We start from the raw sequence: 24,489 nt of genomic DNA on the forward strand, positions 1-24,489 counted from the left end.
GCTAGTTTTAGACACTATTTCATAAGTAAAAATACTTTTACACAAGTTCATGTTTCTTGTGTGGTAGAGTTTCACCTTTTAACCCTTGCACCATTTCAAACAAGCTTATGTCAAGATCCATGATCTTAACCAAACAGGGTTAAATGATGATCCGAGCTACCACAACGTAGACCGGGCCTAAATAATCACAAATTTCAATTACTACAACATTTACACAACTAGTGAGCTTTTAACCATCATTTTTCATGTTTTTAGTAGACTTTAATGCACCATTTTGTAAGATTTCGAGTTTTAATCATTACACATCACATTAACCACTTCAAAATAGCTCAAGAATGTGTTTTAAGCAACATACCACTAGCTCGAGGCTAGGGAAGTATCTAGACGCGAATGTGGTGGATAAAAGCTAGAGAAAGAGGTCCTTCGAGCTCCGAGTGCACCAAGCTTTCTTATGCGTGACACTTGACACTTGTATGATGTTGGAATGTGAAGAACAAAATCGAAAAATATGATGGATGATCAAGGGGTGTTCGGCCGAAAGTTTTTGAGGGAGAGGAGAGAGTAGTTTTGTGGTGTTGGGTGGTGAATTGTTTAGTGTGCCATCTTAAGGTATTTATAGACATTCCATATGGCATATTCCTGGCATATTCCTGGAATATTCCTAGCATATTCCTGGCATATTCCTGGAATATTCCTAGCATATTCCTGGCATATTCCTGGCATATTCCTGGAATATTCCTAGCATATTCCTAGCATATTCTTTGGAATATTCCTAGCATATTCTTTGGAATATTCCTAGCATATTCCTAGCATATTCCTGGAATATTCTTAGCATATTCCTAGCATATTCCTGGAATATTCCTAGGTTTTCTGCGTTGTCTGCGTTTTGCAGTGTAAGCACTGTGTCGCGTAAGAACACACGGTACGTGCTTAAACTTGAAAAAAAATAACGTTTTTAAGCGTTTTAATTTATTTTTCAACACGAACCTGATTAAAATAAAATTTTAATCATAACAGAATATTTGTGGGATTAAATATTATCCGGGCGGCCATCAACGTTCGTTTCGCAGTTTTGTCGCAATTAGTTCTGCTCTTAAAGTGTGTTTCGGGTGCTTTTTAGTGCTTATTTTTGCTTTCATATAGCATATATATTAAACCCTTGTATGTACTCTTAGGTTTTAATGTATTCTTGTTATTGGACCTACACCTAGGCTCCAATTTTATTGTCTGACTGCTTTCTGCAGTTCCGTTGACACAGTGTGTCTTACCGGTGAGTTTACTAATATTTTTGACGCAACGCTCTTGTTTTTGCATAAAGCAATATTTTGTAGTATAAAACGTACATGAATTCACTTGTATGGAATTCAGAAACTTATTTCTCTTGTAAACTAGATCATGTATGTTCATTAAGGCACAGATCACTGTTCATTTAGTGTACGGAATGTACGGAAAAGTGACGGTTGTCACATCTTGTGTTTATCCTTTAGTGCAGAGACGTCTTTATGGAACTTGATGCAGGCTGATGTGAGGGGTGTGTCCTTTGTGGTTGAGGGTGTTGAGAATCAGGAAATGGGTGTTGTTCTTGGGGGTGAGACCCCTAATGTTGAGGGTTCGGATGTTGAGGTGATCCCTGGGGATGGGACTCCTTCCCCTAAGGGGCTTCCCCCAAAGAGTCGGAGGGTTCTCAAAATTCTACCCAGATTGAAGACATAAGTAGTGGTGACGAAGATCTAGAGACCCGACTGTCTCAAAAATGCAAGCCTGATCTGGATGTGGGTACAAGTGAGGCTATTCCTGAGGTCCGGAATATTCACTTCAGGTTGCAAAGTGCTAGCAACAAGAAATCCCAGCCTGTTTCCCAGACCATGTCCTAGGCCCTTCCTGTTAGTATCAAAGGCTCTTTATCTAAACATTTGAAGGTTCTTCGGCCGTCCTCTAGCCTTGTCTAGGGACCACTTCTTATAAGTTAGTTGTGAGATTTTTCCTTTGTTCTTGTGTAGTTCTAGACCTTTTATTCTCTTCCCCCCTCTCTTTTTTGTTGTTGCAGGGAAGTTTGAAAGCTCCAATTGCTATCACGACTTTTTCTGATCCCTTGAAGACTAAGAAGGAGGTTCCGGAAGTGAGTGTAGTGCCTACTGAGGCTACTGTCCATGCTTCTCCTACTCAGGCTTCCAGTCAGAGTAGATTTCAGCTCCCTTCTTCGTTCCGGGTCCGGACTCCTTTGGCACCTTTGTTTGCCGAGGGTTGTCCTCCTCCTTATGTTGCTAACTGAAAGATAACTTCTTCTTCCATTATTAACATAGGGGAGATGACCCGGGACTTCATGTCACATGCTCTTCCTCCTTCTCAAAGGTTTATGAAGATTGCGTTGGATCCTAAGAACTTTAAAGACCAGTACTGTATGGCTATATGTGAGAGCTTCTCTCGGGGTGCTGGCATGTTGCGACGTGTTCCGACACTAAAGGAAGATAACAAGGACTTGGAGGATCGCTTGAAGACTTCACAAACCATTGCTGCAGAACTTCAATGCCGCGTAGTGAATGCTGAGAGAGGTCTTTTGGAGAAGGGGATATGTTCCCCTTTTACTCTTTTCCTTTTGTTGTCATACATTTTCCCTTGTTGCTAGAGTTGTGTTTTTCTTATACTTTTCTTGTATTCCCTCTCATTGTTTTTCCTATCAACATGTTGGGGCTTTGTTGAAGGAATAGGAGAGGGCTTGGATTGAGGAGCGGGCCAAGTTGATGAGGGAGAGGGAACAATTGGTTGAAGATGTCAACCATTACAAGGCTGCTGCTTCAGTGTCTAGTTCTGATGTGGAAACCTTGTACGCAGAGTTGGGAATTATTCAAGATGATAACCAGAAGCTAGCTGCAAAGCGTCATTGGTTGTTGTCCCAAGGTTTTGGGCGTTTCCTTGCTGCCTTTACCCAATCTCTAGACTTCAAGGATTCGTTGGAGAGAACCTATCAGGTGTACAAGAATGTAGGGTATCAAGCGGGGTTAAAGGATGGATATGGTTTCTCATCCCAAGGCATAAGGAGGAAGGAGACCCCCCGCGCTACAACTCTAAGGCCAAGAAGCAGTTATCCAAGATGCAGGAGGAGTTCAATGGTCAAACCCCTGCTCTTCTTGTTAAACTGTCTGATAACCCTCTCATGTCTCTCCAAGAACTGAAGTTTGCTGATCCCACTTCCGGTGATTCTCCTTCCGGAGGTTCTTCTCCTTGATGAACATTAGTAAACAATATTCGATATGGTTGTAACTCTCTAACATTTACTTGCTACTTTGACTTTTACTTATGTGTGATAGGGGTCGTTGTGTTGAGGCCCTCTAGGACTTTCTTAACTGCTGCTACATTTTTGTACCTCGTCGTTGATGTTTATTTCTTAGATGTGGTTTTATATGTGGGTGTTTGTGTGTTGGACTTTTTTTTTGCTGGAACTGTTTGCAGCTGAGGCATAGCACCTGTGCTCTGGAGAAACTCTAGTGCCCCGGTGTTCTAGGCTTTTGGTTCCTGATTTGTAACTTTGGCCATTAGTTGTAAATCATGTTGGGTGGGGTGTTTCCATCCTTGCTTTGTTTGCAATATAGTCTTTTGACTACATTTGGTTTGCAGTTTATATACAAGATACAATTTTTCCAATTTGTGATTGCTCCTTGTTGCAGTAAATTTTGGTTTGTCATTTGGACTAGTCGACTTTGTCCTTGCCCCACGGTCGGGCTATTCGACACGTTTTGCTATGTCTGTGTACACGCGTTTTTTTATATGTATAAGGTTCAGAACCATTGGACACGTCTGTCATGGTGTATTGCCTTGTTATTGGGCCATGTTTTGATAGCCTTTAGGTGTTTGAACAATTATAAACAAACCATCCGTTACCATTACTTGGAGTAATATTCCGGTACATGTTTTTGTTCAAAATACATGCATAATACAAAAAGAGAGAACCTATTTCTTCATTGCTAGCCTCACAAAACGACCATTTTACTCCATGTCTTTTTCTTGTTCCCTCGTCCCCGCTTCTTGGGGCGATCTTTCATACATAGTACTTCCTAAGTTGCATCAGGTTCCACGTTCTTGGAACCTCTTTCCCTTGGAGTGTTTCCAATTTGCAAGCACCTTTTCCATTTGCCCACTTGATCCTGTAGGGCCCTTCCCACTTGGGTCCCAACTTTCTGGTGTTTTCTTGCAAACTTGCCTCATTGTCCCTCGAGACCAGATCCCCTGGGACCAAGTTCAGCTTCTTCATTCTGGCACTATAGTATTTTTCCATCTGCTTCTTGTATCCTCTTTCTCGTATTTCCGCAATCTCCCACCTTTCTTCTAGTAGGTTGAGGTATGTCCTGAGGTCATGCTCATTTTCTGCTTCTCTCAACTTCATTCTTGTTGTGGGAGAGCCGATCTCAACTTGGATGACTGTCTCGGTTCCATAGGTCAAGCTAAAAGGGATTTTTCCATTGGAGATCTTAGGAGTCATCATGTATGCCCACATGACATATGGTAGTTCTTCCAGCCAGCCATATTATTTTCATCCCAACCTTCCTTTCATCCCCGTAATGAAACTTTGATTGGCTCTTTCCACTAACCCGTTGCTTTGTGCATGGGTGATGGATGTGAAGACTTGTTGTATGTACATTTGTTCACACCAAGGCCTGAAAGGTTTTCCTGTAAACTGGACTCCATTATCACTGGCTAGCTCTAGAGGGACCCCAAATCTATAGATGATGTTATCCAGGACAAATCTCTTCATTTGTTCACCCATGATCTTTGCCAGAGGCTTGGCCTCTACCCACTTTGTGAAATAGTCAATGGAAACCACCACAAACTTGACCCCTCCTGGGCCTTCCGTGAAAGGCCCTATAATATCAATGGCCCATTTCTAGAACAACCATGACATAGAGACTGGAACCATGGGGTGTTTGTGTCGGTGGGTTAGTGGGGCATGAACTTGACAGTTGTCACACTTCCTGATCTTCTCTAGGGCGCTATCACACATGTGATTCCCGTAGAATCTGGCGTTCATTGACAGTGGCAGACCCATAATTATTTTCATCGGGGTGCGGAATATTGTTAATATTTTAGAGCCTTAGGTATATGAAAAAAAATTCAGTTTATATCGGGCCGGTTCGGCTCGGGTCCTGTAAAACAAAAGAATATCAAGCTAAAATTTATATAATCATCAAAAACACCTCAAATGTCGTTACAAACATATTTAAAATGTCGCCCTACGGGTTTTTATTTTTTAAAATCTTTACAAACATCATTTAGAGCTATTTTTCTAAGCAAGTATTTCTCTATATAGCATATATAACTAATTTTTAACATTAAACACTTAAACAATCATCACCAGACTTCATGATTTTTAACTTTAAAATTATGCCCTAGTTTTAATTGTTGATTCCTTGTAACTACCATTTAAACACACTAAACATTAACTAAAACAATAAAATCAGCCAACTAAAGTTTCAAAAAACAACAAAGAACTAAAATTTCAAACATTTTTAATAATTTTATTTCTCCTAAAAATCCAAATAAAACAAGAAAACAACAAAATAATCAAACCATACCTAGAAAGAGTGATGAAGATGCTATTTTCGTGAGTATGGTGGCCATAATTTACTCTTCTCCGGCGGAATCTGAAGTTGTTGTTGATGCCTTATGAAGACCTGTTGTGCGTTGTTGTTGATATCGTGCGTTGATCACAAAACAAAGAACGAGGTGAGAGAAGGGGAAAGGGCGATGGGTTGGGTTATTATATTTTGGTTCAAATGATATTGTTAATTAGGTTAGGTTTGGGTTATGGAGTGTTTATTAGGTGTTAATTAGGTTAAGTGAAAGTTAATTAGTTAAGTGGAAAGTTAATTAGGTTGTATTTAAAAAAAATCAAGGAGTGCGGTCGAGATTTTCCAAGGGATGCGGACAAAAATTTTAAAGGGGTGCGGTTGAGATTTTACCTGGAATTTAGCACTTAATCTTTTTTAAGGGGTGCGCCCGCCCACCTTGGGCATAAGGTGGGTACGCCCATGTTCATTGCCTTGGCTACTGTCTTAGGCCCTGAATGCATCCCACATACACCTTCATGGATTTCTTGGATCACCTAGCTTGCTTCTTCTTCTTCGTCTACACATTTTAGAGACGATCCCAGGTTTGACCTTCGAAATAGTTGGGTATCTATGATTTCATATTGAAGTGCCTTTACTTTTATTTTCCTGGCCAACGCTTCATCCTCAGGGAGAGTTTATTCCCTTAGGAATTCGATAATGGGGGTCATCCAGGACTCCTTTGTTTTTTCAACAGAAGCTATTTCTTTGTGCATGATGGAAGGTGAGGTAAGTACTTCTACTTTCACTTCCTTGGCCAGGTGGTCAAAGGTCACATAAGCTAGCTTACTCACGGCGCCTGCCTTCCTGTTCTTCCATCGAGGCACGTATTCCAGTTTGAAAGTGATGAAGGTTTTAGCGAGTTCCTTCACATGGGTCACATACTAGGTTATCGTATCGTCCTTAGCATCATACTCCCAATTATATTGCTTAACAACCAGTTGTGAATCCGAGTAGGCCTCGATGTTTCTTGCTCTCATTCTCTTGGCCAGTCTTAGCCCGACTAGAAGGGCTTTGTATTCAGCTGTATTGTTAGTGTTCTCGAAGTCTAACCTGATTGCATATATCAACTCGATTCCCTCTGCTTCTTCGCTGGATGCCCCATCAATGTGCTGTTTTCACACCTCATTCTCTTCTTTCCTTTTCTCTTGTTCTTCTAGCTCCTTCCACTTGAGGAGCTCTTTTTTCTCTTCTTCAGGGACCTCCGTGAGGAAGTCTGCCAGGACTTGTCACTTTACGACTGTTCTTGCGTTGTATTCAATGGCGTGTTCCCCTAGCTCTACTGCCCATTTGGCGAGTCGGCCAGAAAGCTCCGGCCTTGTCACTACCTTTTGTAGGGGCTGGTTTGTGAGCAGAACTACCTTGTTTGCTTGGAAATATCTTCTATGTCTTTATGATGCAAATACTAGTGACAACGTCAGTTGTTCCATTGGTAGATATCTCTCTTCTGGCCCTTTAAGCATCCTGCTAATGAAATATATCGGTATTTGTTTGCCTTGTCTTTCCACCATCATGACAACACTAACTGCTGTCTTGGATGCTGATAAATATAATAAGAGGTCTTCCACAGGTATGGGCCTGGCTAGAGTAGGCAAATTACACATGAGCTTCCTCATTTTCTGAAAGGCTATTTCAGCTTCTTGGCTCCCACAAAACTTGTTTATTTGCAAACATTCCTTCAGGACTTTCATAAATGGGAGTGTCTTGTAAGAAACTTTTGATAAGAAGCGATTGAGTGCGATCAATCTTCCTTTTAACTGCTGAATCTCCTTGAGGGACCTTGGGGATCTCATCTCCACGACTGCTTGCGTTTTTTTTCTGGATTGGATTTGATCCATCCTTTGGTCATTACTACTCCCAACAATTTCCCCTCTTTAACCTAAAATAACACTTTCCTGGATTTAACTTCATGTTTACTTCCTGAATGGTTCTGATTGTCTCTGCCACGTCTTCTCGCATAGCAGCCTTTGTGAGGTTTTTAATAACAGTGTCATCCACAGAGACCTCCAGGTTTCGCCCCAATTGGTCCTTGAAAAGTGTGTTCATGAACCTCTGGTAGGTCGCTCCCGCATTCTAGAGCCCGAACGAAATCTTGGTGTAGCAGAAGGTCTCTTCATCTGTTACGAATGCCACTTTCTCTTCATCTTCCAGGGACATTTGAATCTAGTGGTACCCCTTGTATGTGTCCAAGAAAAACTTTAGGGGGTACTTAGCCAGCGAGTCTATTTGGACATCAGTATCTGGAAGGGGATAATAGTCCTTCAGTCATGCTTTGTTCAGATCCTTGTAGTCCACGCACATTCTCCACCCTCCATCCTTTTTACTTACCATCACTGGGTTAATGACCCAGGTAGGATACCTAACTTCTTTCACGATGCCAGCCCTAAGGAGCTTCCTGGTTTCCTCACATGCTGCTCTCCTTTTATCCGGCCCCATACTTGGTTTTTTTGTTTGACTGGTTTTACCCAACTATGGGTGTTGAGTCGGTGCTCTGTTAAGCTCCTAGGTATGCCGCACATGTCTTCGTGTTGAAACGCGAAGATGTCTATATTGAAGAGCAGTAGCTCCTTGAGGGCTCTTTTACACTTGTCATTTAGATGTGCACCTACTCGTACAACTTGTTACGAGAATCTTTCATTTTGAACCCATTCCTTTATCCCTTCCTCCTTGGACTTCTTTCTAGTCACTCCTTCTGAGACTGATGATACTACTTCATAGGAGGACTTTACCCAAACGAGCCCTCTGGGGGTTTGGAATACAAGGGATCCATGAGGAGCTGAAGCTTGTGCTTGGAGGTCCCCGATTCCCGGTCTCCCTAATATGGCGTTGTACTTCGAGGGTGACCTGATTATGGTGAATACCAGCTCTATGGTTCTTACTCTGTCACCTATGCCCATTGTGAACGGAAGCCTTATCTTCGCTAAAGGGTGCGAAACACTGTTGTTGAAGCCTGTAAGGAGCAAGGAGTCTGTAACAACTCTCACCAAAAATCAATACTTAGGATGTTAATTAGCTATTAAGGAAACCCTAATTAAGATCCCCAGGCGATTCTGCACAAACCCTGAAAGTTTCAGAACAATCAGAATCAGGATCAGGACCCCTAAAACTCAGGGGGGTATTTCCTACTTGATGATTATCCACATAACTCGTTGTAGAAATCTGATTGGTCAAAACCGTCGACTCAGCTAGGCTAGTCCTACGCGTGGCAACACTATAAGAATGAGGTGTCCCTTACGGACCGTAAGGGATAAGGCATACGGTCCGTAAGCATGTCCAAAAATCAGTATAAATAGAAGACATTGGCACTTGAATTCTGTCTTTAGAACGACGTCCAAACTCACTGTGTACGTCGAATTAGAGCAGAAACAATACAAATTAACACACACAATCACGAAGTGCTGCTACGATTCAGGGTATTAATTCGATCGCTGCTACGATTCAACGTCCGATCGATTGTAACTATCCAACGTATGATTAAGTGCTGCTCAAATTGGGTGTGACAGAGTCTTCCTCCAGTCTGTCCCTTCTATCTCTGTCAAACCTGAGGAAGCAATGCTTGTATATCACTTTTACCCCACTTCCCCCGTCTACGTGTATTCGTGCTTCCTTGTGTCCCGCTATCTTTGTTGAAATGTTGAGGGGGTTTCATGTTCCTCTAGGTGAGACATGAGTATAGGTGCTTTCATATAATCTAGGGGTCCCAGCATTCTCGCCTTAACATTATGGGTAGAACTGTGTTAGTCTCTTCTTTTAATCATGTCTACAAAACCCCTTTCGGCTCTTCTATCTTCGCATCGTTCCCCTTCCTGTCCCCTTCTTGTCCCCTCCTTCCCTTATTTCTTTTATCAAATGAGAAAACTTCCCTGTTTTGACTGCCAGTTGAATCTCTCTCTTCAAATACATGAAATTGTCTGTCTTGTGACCACATCCCTTATGAAATTCACAATACTTATTTGGGTTGGCCTTTGGTCTAGGCTTGAGGGGAGGGGGTCTTCGGAAGGAGCTTTTGACTCTTTCTATGGCCAGTATTTCGCTTGGCATCTTGGTCAAAGGGGTGAAACTGTCATGGTAGGGGGCTGGTTTTCTTCCCCAGGGTTTATAAGGGGAGAAAGTACGTCTAGGCTTGTTGTGTTGCGTTTTATCATAAAGAGGTCTCTTTGAGTAAATGGTACCTTTCTCTTGTAGTCAGGGAGTGGCGTTGACTCTCCGGGATCTAGCATCCAGCTTCTTGGCCTTGCTACTGGTGTCCTTTCCCGTGACGAAGGCCCTAACCTTGTCCATGAGGCCGTCAATTGTCTTGGGGAATTCCTCCTCTAGCTTCACAGACAGCTGAGTATGCTTTAACCCATTGATGAAGCTTCTTATCTTCATTACCTCGGGGACTCCCTTTATGTTCATGCACTTCTAGATTAACCTCTCCATATATTCATCCACCCGTTCGTTGTCCCTTTGACGGATATGCAGGATCTCATTAGGGTTCTTGACCACCTTCATCTGCTGGTTGAAATTCCTGAGGAACTTCTCACACAGGTCCTCGTAGTTGTCTATACTTCCTGCCGGAAGACTATCAAACCAAAGACGGGCTCCTTCGTTTAATGTCTGCACAAACATGTGACACCAGGTGGGTATGGACCACTGACCAACTTGACCGGTTCCCCTGAAGGCATGGAGGTGGTCCTTAGGGTCTTTGGTCCCGTCATATCTATCCAGGTGGGTATAGACCACTGACCAACTTGACCAGCTCCCCTGATGACATGGAGGTGGTCTTTAAGGTCTTTGGTCCCATCATATCTATCCAGGTTACTGGCGGTTTGAGTTTTGGAGGCAAAGGTGCCTCGGTATTTCGTCTAGTGAACTTTGAGACTTCTACAAGGTCCTTGGGTAGGTAGGGCTTGTCCAGTACATCATTACCTTCACTTCCGTCATCTTTTTGAACTCTTTTGTCTCCTCCCTCTCTTCCATTATCGGAACTTTTTCTTTAGGTGTCATTTGCTTGAACACCGCCATGAAGGTTGCTAAAGGGTCTAGGTTGGCACTCCTGTCGTGGGAAGAGGTGTACCTTCATTTTGGGGTGTATAAAAATGAGGCTTGACCGTAAACTTTCCTGTCTTTCCATTTTTTCTAAATCATCAAGCTGTCTACGTAACTCATCCTTGTGTCTTGACACAAATTCTAGGGTGATATCAATTTTTTGGATGCCGGTGGCTCCGTGTCGGTGATGTTCTCGAACTCACCGGTGATGTCTTTGACGGTGACCTACTTCACCGCAGTCTGGATCACCTTCGAAGTTTTAGATTTGGGAGGAGGTAGTGTCGTCATCCTGTGTGTCGTCTCTGAGAGAAGATCTTTCTGAACGTAAATGTTCTTGTTGGGATGTCTCTGTTGACAGAGGTCCACGAATGGTGCCAATGTCGAATCCCCTAGCTCCGTTTGATGATTAAAGAGACTCGTCAACGCTCAGAGAGATCTTCCTTTTAGTCTGCAAAACAGAACACCGTTAGTGTAACAACCCGACTTTTAGGGTCATTACTTGTATCTGTCATTCCATGCTTAATTGACTTATACTCTCGAGATTTCGATTATCGCAATGGGTTAACTATTTTAAACTATATTCTACAACGCATTCACAACGCTTATTCAAAACGCAGTTATCGCATTTTAACGATATGTACAACGCATACTATTTACACGCATTTTTATCGCATGTTACATCGCTTGTTAAACTAAACGCTATCGCAACGCAATCTCAACACAAACTCAAAACGCAAATTTACTTTTATGCATCTTAGTTATTATGTGTGTTATTTGTGTGATTACTTGTTTAATGTTATGTGGTTATCTCAATGTAACGCTTATTCGCAACTCGCTTAAACGCAACACAACACTTAACGCACGAAACGAAAGTTGGAGAAGTAACTCGCACAACTAGGCTATCCGGATAAACAACCGATCGAATGGACTACCGCTCGGATGACCATCCACTCGGATGGCCATCCGATCGGATGGTCATTCAACCGGTAGGCCATCCGACACCTCGCACTACTCCACCGTCTCAACTCTCCTCTCACCCTATAAATACCCGTCGTACACGTCCCTATCACTGATGTGACAGCTCCATCCGACCAACTCGCTCCCAGGTCATCCTCAGGCACTTTTCTCTCGATCAAGGCTATTTCGTAAGTATTTCTCCCTAAATCTTGTACTTCCATCATCACTAATCACTTCCCCATCATCTTCTCCATCAAAATCACTGGTTTTCTTTTTGAAATCGTCTGATTTGGACTCCTTGAAGGTGGTTCTCACTCGGTTGCGTAAGCAAACTGTTGTGTGACGTCATCTCATCAAGATTTGTCCAGATCTAAAGGATCTCCAAACTATTCAACACAAATCTCAACAAGATTTCAACATTTCCAACTGTTTTCAAACTTTTTCTTCAACTTTTCTTCACTTTTTACTCAAAACCGATGGAATCTAGACTCATTCAGGCTCTATACACATCCTCTAGTTGAGAGCCGGTCTGAGAACGGATTTCCACAGAAGAGATGACCGATTTACGGGCTGAACATGAAACTCCATCAAGAAAAGCGAATCTGATCGAATAGGGTGATTCCCATCCGATCGAATGAGCTGACTTGGTGTGGTTTCCGTTGTTTGACATGTTGTCACGCCATCTCCGTTAAACTTCAAACTTTTTGACTTAGAAAATTTTACGAAAGTTTTCAAACAATCAGATCGCCCACTCAAGTGGCCATCCGATCGGATGACCATCTGATCGAATGACCATTCGACCAGGTGACCTGTCCTTTGTACTAATTCTTGTTCAAAATGTTTTGACCAAAAACTTCAAATTACCTGTTTCTCGATCGAATAGCCATCCGATCGAATGGCCATCCGTCTGGATGAGCATCCGACCGGATGACTTGGTATCCATACTTTACATTGTTTAAATGCTACAACAAAAACTTCAAATTTTCAAAACGATTTACAAACACCCACATCTCATTCGAATGGCCCTCCGTTTGAATGGTAATCCACTCGGATGACCATCCGACCGAATGGATGTTCATCCGTTCGACTCGCCATTCGACACTTGACTCATCCGACACCCTATTACGCATTGTTCAACGCTTACACTACTATTCTATGCTCAGGCTAAACTCCAACGCGCTCCCTTCAATCCAATCAAGGCTGCGTTTACTTGGTAAACACCTACTGTGAGTATACTCGAACCCTTTTTCGCTTAACGCACTTTTGGGTGTTACATACGTTCTATATCAACACACATCGCAAACAATACTCAAACTCTTTTATAAACGCTAACCGCTCTCGCATGCTATACGTGATTCGATGAATGCTTGTATGTTATGTTTACACAGTGATTGTTTGCCTGACACCTTAGCAACGATAATACTATAGTTTGGACTCATCACCTGTTTGTTCAGAGGTTGTTAAGGGCCTTACTTCACATGTTCACAGTGGTGAAAATGTGTTGCGCATTCTACAACTCGTAGTCATGTCGGTTGCATGCGTCATTGTCGATAGCTTACTTGATTCAATTTTCTACGTGTTACATGCTGGTTATGCGTAAATGCATTCGCTATACTATATGCTACTCAAACTTGTGTACTCACCTTTACATTTTATGGATTGACTTTATTTTAACGTATGTGACAGGTTGATTGGATGTTGTGCTTGCTGAATCGAGTAGGAAGTCTAGAAACGAGTAGGAAGTCTAGAAACTTCACTAAATAAATCTGAGTTGTCGGAACAGTGTTTTGTTTATGAGACTAATATATTTGTAACGACTGTTTTGCTTTATATGTTTGATGGTATGGGACTTGAAACGTTAAGTATAATGACATTAATAGTTGTTATAGATTCTTGTGAACAATCTGTTTCGCTCAGTGCCACGCCCCGATGTTTCCACCATCGGTTGGGGTGTGACAGTTAGCCTCGTCACGGTTGGCCCGGGGGGGGGGGGGGGGGGGTCCGTGACCAAGCTTCGGCGTGAGGATAAGTAAACTTGCCGGAGACGAAAGATAAGTCCGACATGATAGAGCTACCGAAATGTATGGTGTGAATCGAAGGATTCGAGTATCCAAAGCTATGGAGAGAATGTTCGAAGTAAATGTTGTTTTTGTGTGTAAATGTCAAGGTTAGTCAATGCATACCTTCAACGATCATATGCCCAGCTTATATAGAAAGATAAGCTTATCACGTAGCAAGGATCCTAGTGTAATTTATTGGTATTCCCATGTGCTAGAAAAGATCTCTGGTTACGTTGGATACGTGTTCCCTTATCACCGGCGAGATGCTCTTTGCATTTAATGAGGCCTGTACCTTCCTCGTGTGACAACCGTCACTTTTCCGTACATTCCGTACACTAATTAAACAGTAATTTGTACTGTAAAAATTGTGCATGATCTAGTTTACAAGACAAATAAATTTTTGATTACTGTTATACACATACAATGGCATTTCATATTCGTTGCTACATGCAACACGATATAGTGCTAATAATGCACAGAACAGAATTGGCACCATTATTAGACAAACAAAAAAAATACTGACGATGTTCAGTACATAGACAGACAACATTTTGAGGCCCAGTATGAGCCAGACACCAAGTGATACACTAGTATAGTGTGTAGGGAAGTAAGGACCACAAAACTGCTTTTCTAGGTGATAGATAAAGTGCTGGAAAGTGCCTAAAATACACTAAAAGTGCAGAATTCTGCAGAAAATAACTAAAATTCAGCTATTTTCAGCATTTAAACATCTAATTATAATGCATAAAAATGGTTTAATGGTCCAGAATACTTTCCTAAGTGTCGGGAATCGAAACTATCATAAAATATAACATAAAGCTCACTAAACTGCGCTATTTAGCACTTTAACGAACCGGTAACCAACCGAACAACCGGACATTACCCGGAACAACAAAGTATTACAAGAAGCGTTGTTTTTATTTTTCTGAGCTAGTATTGGTTCCTGAACACTTAATCATCCTATATAAAACATCCTACACACTTAAACTCTAAACTAAAACATAAATCCTAACTAGATTAATTAACCAAGACTTGAAACCAAACTAGACTACCCCCCCCCCCCCCAACCGGTTATGAACCATGTGGGACCCTCTTGATTTTCTTTTGATTGTTTAAAGGATTTGTTGGGTACTATGGTGAACATAAGACCTAAAGGATAATGGTATGTTGGAAGTTCCTTTATAAATCCAAGAGTTCTAAGCATTCATTATCCATTCACAACTTCAAACACTTTCTTCTCTTCCCTTCTCTCTTGGCTTCGCCCGAACCCAAGCAACCCATCATCATCATCATTCAATCAAGTCTCTCCCATTCCATGCATATACAAGGGTGTTAGAAGGTGTACGAAGGAGCTAGGAGCTTTCGGAAGTTCAAAGACCCTCTTCATTTGCTATTAACCACCTTTTTTCTTCTCTTGAACATCGCTAGCCTTGAGCTAGTGGTAAGAATTTGAATCCCTTCATTCTTCATCATATGAAAGTGGTTAAAGTAGGTTCATGATGACAAACTTAAAGAACACTAAGAAACTTGAAGATGAAACCTAGACATAAGCTTAAATCATGAAGAAATCATGTTGTTTTAGTGTTGTTAAACTTGTTGATTATTGTTTGTTTGTAGAAATGATGTAGATCATCATATAATCTTACTAGATCATGATTAAAAACATAATCTAGCAAGATAAGAGGATGAATATGTTAAAGGTTATGAATCATCCTCACAAAAGTTCATGAACTTGAATAAATATGATGTTCCTTGTAAAATGATGAACAAGTAAGTTTAAAGTCTTGTAAATCTAAATGTTTCAAATATGATTTACCAAGAAACCAAGTTAAAAATACAAGTTTCACTAAATCTTGGTTCTTACATAAATAAACATCATTTTTAGTGGTTAACAAAGTAAAGAAACACATGTTTAACAAGAAAAATGCAAGAAGAAATATTTTTAGAAAAATATTTTAGAAGTTGTAAAGATCTAAATTCTTCAAAAATGATGTTTTTAAATAAACAACCACACTTTCAAGTTCATGACATAGTGTAAATTTCATATTTTTGACATATGGTAAGTGTTGAATGATTTGTTGATGATTGGTGATGATTTTACAAAAGAAAATGATATGCTTGAAAGCATTGAAACCTCCATTTTCAGGGGAGAATATGGCAAAATTTTCTAAAAATGCCAACACATAGAAATATTTTCTAAACAAGTGTTTACAAGTATATTTTTAACTATAATTTTCCACATAATCTTTGCCATAGATTTTTGTAACAAAAATACAAGCATTGGAGGTTGGTTTTTACAAATAAAAATGGGTAAATATGTATTTAGAATATATATATATATATATATATATATATATATATATATTTGCATTAAAGACACTGTGTGTGATTATGTGAAGTAGATATATTATTTTAGGGAAAATAATATAACTCACAAATACCAAGAACTTACAACACCAAAATAATACCAAAAATTACCAGGAATAAAGTATATAAGTTACACGCTTAAATATTGACAAACGAACAAGAACGTAACTTATAAAATATTCCGGAAAATACCGTTACAAATATATTTTTGATAAATATTATTTTGGAAACGAAAGAGGTGAAAATATAAATTTTCGTTATTAATACAAAGTATATCATATTTTCGACAAAAAAGAAATATATTACTTTTGGAAGTAAAAATATATTTTCTTAGAATATTTCAGAAGATATATGATTTTTGAAGAATAATATACATTTTCTTGACGATACATTATTTTTTTGGACAAAACAAGTCTACGTATATTTTCTAAGTGAAAATATATTATTTTGAAACTACAAACACAAGAATACGAGAATACATGGATGAAATACTCCCATCCTTGGGAAGGAAACACGAAAACAAATACTTGAAAAGTGTTATAATTCTGGAATGATGTAAAGGCATAAACAAAACGTAACTCAAAACAGGAATACTAAGGCAAGGCACAACCCGCTCGTCTAATAGACCCTAGCACATTGTAGGTAGTCGTGTTTGCTGACGAGAATTGAGTTACGAGTATTGAAGACGCAAAACTGTGAGTTCATGCTCCCCCTTTTCTTTAACTGTTTTTGTTTTTATAACTCTCGGGGGTGAAATACATGTTACAAATACTTAAACGGTATGAAATACCTATGAAAAACTAGATCATGTGAGCTTAGACTTAATACTAAAAATGCCATAAAGTCTTGGTGAAAACTAGTACCAAGCCATTAAAAACATTCATTAATTAGGGACGAGGGTTAGATCTAACGGGTACGGCCGAACCCCACTCATGGTCAAAACTAGTACCTAGTAGTGCTTCGGAGTCCCAGTCGAGGTTAATCGACACAGTCGAGGTTAATCGACACAGTCGAGGGTAATCGACACAGTCATGGAGTCAGAACGAGTACTCCGACAAGGAATCAGAATGAGTATTCCGACAAGGAGTCATAACAAGTACTCCCCATGTCCTCACATTCCTTAAAGTTCCTGTAAAACATTCATGTTCATACACGTTTTTCATACCTGTATACAAAAGAGTCTCTCAAAGATTTACAAGAATCACATTACACAAACTAGATGCATGAACTCGCTCAACTTTATGTTGATGTTTTCCAAAATTACATGTATTTCAGGTAACAGGATGGATCTTGGGCGGAGTGTTGTAGCTAGATGTAAACTCCAAATTTAGATGTCATCCACTTTTGTTGGTTTGTAACCTAGTCGAAGGTTGTGTTATAAAAACTTGAATAAATAATGTTTGTAATACTTAAATTTTATGAATGGATGAACATCGTTTTGATCATGTAGTTGTTTATTACTATTGAATGCAATGATATTAAACCAGTCACACATCATTCGCTTCCGCAAAAGTCAGGGTGTGACAGTTTGGTATCAGAGCTTCGATTGTAGTGAACTAGGATTCCTTCTCGAGTCTAGACTACAATCACTAGAGTTCTCTCACGAAAATATTTTACAAAAAGGTTTTCATTGCATTCACGTAAGCGTCAAGATCCACGAGTCAAACACTTTTCAAAAAGAGACAAGGCAAGGACATTAACAGGGAATACCCTCAAGATAAGGTGCCAACTAAGGCATAGTCTACACGAGTTAGACTTGCCAAAATTAAAATACACTCTTGGTGAGAACGAGTACCAAGTAGTGTGTCTGTCGTGAATCGACAACTAGAAAAATGACCCCCCCCAAAACGAGAGTTATACGTGATGTGATCAAAATGCTTGTTTATGCTAAGTAATATATTTGTTTATCAATACATACATACAAATAAGTGTACGGAATAAATATTGACGTGAATACATACTAACAAGTGTACGGAATAATTATTGACGTGAATAAGATACTTTCGACTTCGACTCCTGTTGCTTTACATAACTCGCATGATGAAGCTATCGACCTCGCGTTCATTGCAAAGCTCATAGCTAGAGTGATTACCAGACAAGATTCTGAGCTTGCTTCCGTAGGAGATGGCTGCTCTTCCCTCTCGATCTTGAGGGTGCCTAACTACGGTGATGATGACGAGGCAGAGGTGGAAACCTTGAACGAATTCTTAATCAACGGGACGAGATCCCTGCGGCTTATGTGAAGTAAGATTGACGATATGCTTGACCAGAAAAGGAAGATGAAGTATTCATCTCAAAGGTGCCCGTCCAACTACTAGAAATTCTCTTTATTCCTATCATCGTGCCTATACGCGCGTAACGATAACGAGCGTTAGCGCGTGGACCACCGCAATGGTCCTTCCCATGACAGAGGTATAAGGACTGTAGTGTCCCCTCCTTGATTGATCATCCGCTTGGACGAGAGAAAACTGGGGTAACTGTGCAAGACAATTTATTATTACGGGGGCCCACGTAATAATAATTTGTAGTGCATGGAAATCTTGGTAGACTCTGTGGGTCAAGCTAACGATCACTGCACAAAACTAAACTCTAGGTGTTCACACCTTCAAATGATAGAACAATACCTAGACCAGTGCCTTAGCACTTTATAAAGTAGGAGACCTGTTTAGCCTACTTCATGTGCGAGACGTTTGAGAAAAGACATTTAAGCAAGTGAAGATGGGTAACATTCAAAAGGATTCAGCGGCGTTACACTCTCTATCACCTCTACACGAACAACCCCATCTCTGGGAAAATATACACATCAATAAAGCTAATACAGCAGGAAATAACTGCAACCTAAATGACCGAGGCGATGTAACCTCGAGTTCATGTTATTGCAAACAATAGGCCAAGTAGCCAAGCCTATGAAGGCTCAGTAATTGTTTCCTCGCTCATACATTGTTGATTATATATACATGTGAAGTTGGGTGATTACATGATGGCTTTTGGTGCTATGTACCTCATAGACAATTATGGAATATTGTCTAACCTGCTTCATACCTTTTGACAGAAGAGAATGCCGCCCCGACGAGACACAAACACCAGTACGTTACCAAGAACAGAAGCTGAACTTCAAGTACGCATCTCACAAGCAATTGCACGACCTGAAGCCCTCCGCTCCGAACACAACGGTGGCACTACTGGGAATAACCCTCCGACTGGCTGCAACTATAAGCAGTTCCTGGACTGCAAACCATTAAACATTGATGGCACATGAGGTGCTGTTGCGTTTGTTCGTTGGACAGAAAAGACTGACTCATTCTAAGAATGAGTAACTGTTCGCCCCAACAGAGTGTTACCTATATCTCAGGGTTGTTTTTGGATGGCGCACTCTCCTGGTGGAACCTTCAGGTTCAGACCCTTGGTGCAGATGCTGCTTATGCATTGAGCTGGGATGAGCTCAAGGAAATGATGGAAAGGAAATACTGTTCTAGGGCCGAAATCCAGAAGCTTGAGGTGGAGTTCTGGAATTTGAAAATGGACGGGCCAAAGATTCCTGAATATCTCCAACGATTTCATGACTTGTCTAGGGTCGTCCCTTACTTAGTCAAACCGGAATTCAAAAGGATTGAACGATTCATTTGGGGACTTGCACCTCAGATTAGGAGTTTGGTTACTTCCTCAAAGCCCTCAACCATTGCAGAGGCTATCGACTTGAGTGTCACTCTTACTGAAGAAGCCCTGCGCAAGGGAAAATTTTCGGAATCTGAGGATAACAAGAAAGAGACTCACGCGAAGTCATCAGGCAACAGGAAGAGGAAGTCTTCAAGCCTAAAATCGAGCACACAAGCCGGCTATGGAAACTCTAAAGCAGACAAAAGAAAGAAAGTGAAACCGCCACATGGCGCATGGCAGGAAAACTGTTGGAGCCACTAATAAGGCCTGTAGTAAAGGTTACTCGGGGACTAAGCTGAGGTGCGGGGAATGCAATTTCCACATTGAAGGTCGATGTTTGAGGCCTAAGTGCGGAAAGTGTGGAAAAGAAGGGCACAGCAAGGATGCCTGTTGGGCGAAAGACCCAGAAGGAAGAAATAAGAGAGTACCAGGTTGCTACAAATGTTGTGAAGCAGGACACTTTAGGAAAGATTGCCCTAGGAAGAAACAATCAAGGAAGGGTTTTCACAATTGAAACTCGTGAAACATGCCAGGATCCAGATGCGGTTACGAGTACGTTCCCTATTAACCAACCTTATGCATCTATTTCTGATTAACACTGGCATCAACTTTAACTTTGTATGCTTAGAACTTAAGAAACTGCTTGGTCTAGTTTCGAGTAAAATAGACGTCCTGTATTCTTTAATGGGCATATAGAAGGCTAGTTTAGGCAGGCGAAGTAATTAAGGATTGTATTTAGGGACTCAGAAGGCCGGAACCTTCTGTTACCATTGACTTGAGAATCGTAATATGATAGTCAGCATGGATTGGATATCCAAGTATAGAGCCCGAGAACATCCCCGTTATGAAAGAAGTTCCAGAAGCCTTTTCTGAAGTCTTGCCAGGAACGCCCCTCCGCTGCGTCAAGAGGAGTTTAGGATAAACCTCGAGCCAGGAGCAGCACCGGTGCCGAATGACGTCTTACCGACTAGCTTCGTCCGCGAAGCATGAACCCCTGATATAACTGCAAGAGCTGCTAGACAGAGGAACTTAAGAACATGACATCCTTAGTTAAGGACACAAGGAGAAAGTTGACAGTTTCCATTTTGCATATATTCAAGAGAATTGGATATCAAGGATTGGTATCCTTTTCCAAGGATTGATGCCATGAACCGACCAATCATCAGATCCTAGTTACCACTCAAGGATCAACTTGAGGACAGGATGTCCACAACTGCGAATACAAGAAGAAAATACCCCTAAAACGACCTTTAGGACTCGCTTCGAGCATTACGAGTTCCTTGTCGTACATTTGGCTTAACACATGCATCGACAATATTCATGGACCTAATGAATCGAACGTGTAAGCCATACCTGGATAAATCATGATTATACTTATCGACCACCTTCTTATATGGCTAACGACCAAGGAAGGTCGTGGGAAATAGCTGCAATTTAGCTTGCAACTCTTAGAGAAAAGAACAGTTAATTGCTATAACGACGGAAGGCGGATTTCGAGTTCGCGAAGTAAGAACTTTAAGATACATGGTGGATAAGAACGAAATTAATGCCAACCCTGCAACCAAGAGCTAAGGAGCTAGAGTTGCAATTATGTAACGCTTCTCGACAAAGTCTCGATTATACGTCGATGCAACGAGACCACAACATTGCATACGCGTCACATTGATCAAGAGATCATGAAAAGAAGCCCTGATCTAGATACCGTATTTGCGCGCCGCAAATTTGACGTCATTACCTGCAGGAAAACGCTACACGATCTTTTCCAACCACAAGGGTTGCAGCACCCCGTTGATCGTAAGAACTCGAATATTAACAAAGATGGACTAAGCTACCGAACGATGCAGACTATATGGACACGATACGTGCTTATGTGATAAACTTTGATTAAAAAAAAGTTGGGACACTCACTTGCCATTAGTAGAGTTTTCCTGCGACTGCATTTATCACACCGCCGTTTAAACCGCTTCGCGTGAAGTGTTAGATGGAACGTAACAAGTCAATCCCCGTCGTGTTGAACGGAGACCGAAGATAAACAATCTACTTGTCCGAGTTGGTCCAGGAAAAACTAGAGGCAAGATCGTTCAGATGCGTGATCATATCGAGACAGCCGCGGAATACAGAAAGATTGCGCCGATGAGCGGCAGAAATCGTAAGAATTTGAGACAAGAAGTATGACTAAAATGAGAGCCTCGCCTAGAGAAGGCGTAGGGTGATTAGGAAAACGAAAAGGTTGAATCCCCGATGCAGGGATCAGAACCATTGCTCACAAGATGAAACTTCCAGAAAAAGATCAGTAGTGATCGCGACACATTCATATGTCTAGTCTTTAGAGGAGTCTGACTCAAGGAACAGTCGTTGTTCCCACAAATAAAATTCACGTTAATGACAAACGACAAAATTACTATAAAACCTGTTAAGGTTTCGGACCAAGAGTCCACAATACTATAAAACCTGTTAAGGTTACGGACCAAGAGTCCACAAGACACCGAAAAGACATAATTGATTTACTTGAGTACGATAGAATTTATAACATGATCCAGAGTACATGGGCACATGAAGACAAATGTTAAACATAAGTGACCATATCTGATTCACAACTCCCCTGCGACCAATGGCATCGCTTGAATTTCGGGACGAAATTCTTTTAACGGGGGGAGACTGTGACAACCGTCACTTTTCCGTACATTCCGTACACTAATTAAACAGTAATTTGTACTGTAAAAATTGTGCATGATCTAGTTTACAAGACAAATGAATTTTTGATTACTGTTATACACATACAATGGCATTTCATATTCGTTGCTACATGCAACACGATATAGTGCTAATAATGCACAGAACAGAATTGGCACCATTATTAAACAAACAAAAAAAAAATATTGACGATGTTCAATACATAAACAAACCCAGTATGAGCCAGAGACCAAGTGATACACTAGTATAGTGTGTAGGGAAGTAAGGACCACAAAACTGCGTTTCTAGGTGACAGATAAAGTGCCGGAAAGTGCCTAAAATACACTAAAAGTGCAGAATTCTGCAGAAAATAACTAAAATTCAGCTATTTTCAGCATTTAAACATCTAATTATAGTGCAGAAAAATGGTTTAATGGTCCAGAATACTTTCCTAAGTGCCGGGAATCGAAACTATCATAAAATATAACATAAAGCTCACTAAACTGCGCTATTTAGCGCTTTAACGAACCGGTAACCAACCAAACAACCGGACATTACCCGGAACATCAAAATATTACAAGAAGCATTGTTTTTATTTTTCTGAGCTAGTATTGGTTCCTGAACACTTAATCATCCTATATAAAACATCCTACACACTTAAACTCTAAACTAACACTTAAATCCTAACTAGATTAATTAACCAAGACTTGAAACCAAACTAGACTACCCCCCCCCCCCTAACCGGTTATGAACCATGTGGGACCCTCTTGATTTTCTTTTGATTGTTTAAAGAATTTGTTGGGTACTATGGTGAACATAAGACCTAAAGGATAATGGTATGTTGGAAGTTCCTTTATAAATCCAAGAGTTCTAAACATTCATTATCCATTCACAACTTCAAACACTTTCTTCTCTTCCCTTCTCTCTTGGCTTCGGCCGAACCCAAGCAACCCATCATCATCATCATTCAATCAAGTCTCTCTAATTCCATGCATATACAAGGGTGTTAGAAGGTGTATGAAGGAGCTAGGAGCTTTCGGAAGTTCAAAGACCCTCTTCATTTGCTATTAACCACCTCTTTTCTTCTCTTGAACATCCCTAGCCTTGAGCTAGTGGTAAGAACTTGAATCCCTTCATTCTTCATCATATGAAAGTGGTTAAAGTAGGTTCATGATGACAAACTTAAAGAACACTAAGAAACTTGAAGATGAAACCTAAACATAAGCTTAAATCATGAAGAAATCATGTTGTTTTAGTGTTGTTAAACTTGTTGATTATTGTTTGTTTGTAGAAATGATGTAGATCATCATATATTCTTATTAGATCATGATTAAAAACATAATCTAGCATGATAAGAGGACGAATATGTTAAAGGTTATGAATCATCCTCACAAAAGGTCATGAACTTGAATAAATATGATGTTCCTTGTAAAATGATGAACAAGTAAGTTTAAAGTCTTATAAATCTAAACGTTTCAAGTATGATTTACGAAGAAACCAAGTTAAAAAAACAAGTTTCACTAAATCTTGGTTCTTACATAAATAAACATCATTTTTAGTGGTTAACAAAGTAAAGAAACACATGTGTAACAAGAAAAATGCAAGAAGAAATATTTTTAGAAAAATATTTTACAAGTTGTAAAGATCTAAATTCTTCAAAAATGATGTTTTTAAATAAACAACCACACTTTAAAGGGTAACTAAGCTTACTAAACACACTAGTAAGTTATTACAAATTTTTGTAAGTTTTCAAGTTCATGACATAGTGTAAATTTCATATTTTTGACTTATGGTAAGTGTTGAATGATTTGTTGATGATTGGTGATGATTTTACAAAAGAAAATGATATGCTTGAAAGCATGGAAACCTCCATTTTTAGGGGAGACTATGGCAAAATTTTCTAAAAATGCTAACACTTAGAAATATTTTCTAAACAAGTGTTTACAAGTATATTTTTAACTATAATTTTCCACATAAACTTTGCCATAGATTTTTGTAACAAAAATACAAGCATTGGAGGTTGGTTTTTACAAAATAAAAATGGGTAAATATGTATTTAGAATTTATATATATATATATATATATATATATTTACATTAAAGACACTGTGTGTGACTATGTGAAGTAGATATATTATTTTGGGG

The sequence above is a fragment of the Helianthus annuus genome, chromosome 7 (genome assembly GCF_002127325.2).
Source record: "Helianthus annuus cultivar XRQ/B chromosome 7, HanXRQr2.0-SUNRISE, whole genome shotgun sequence".
NCBI lineage: Eukaryota > Viridiplantae > Streptophyta > Magnoliopsida > Asterales > Asteraceae > Helianthus > Helianthus annuus.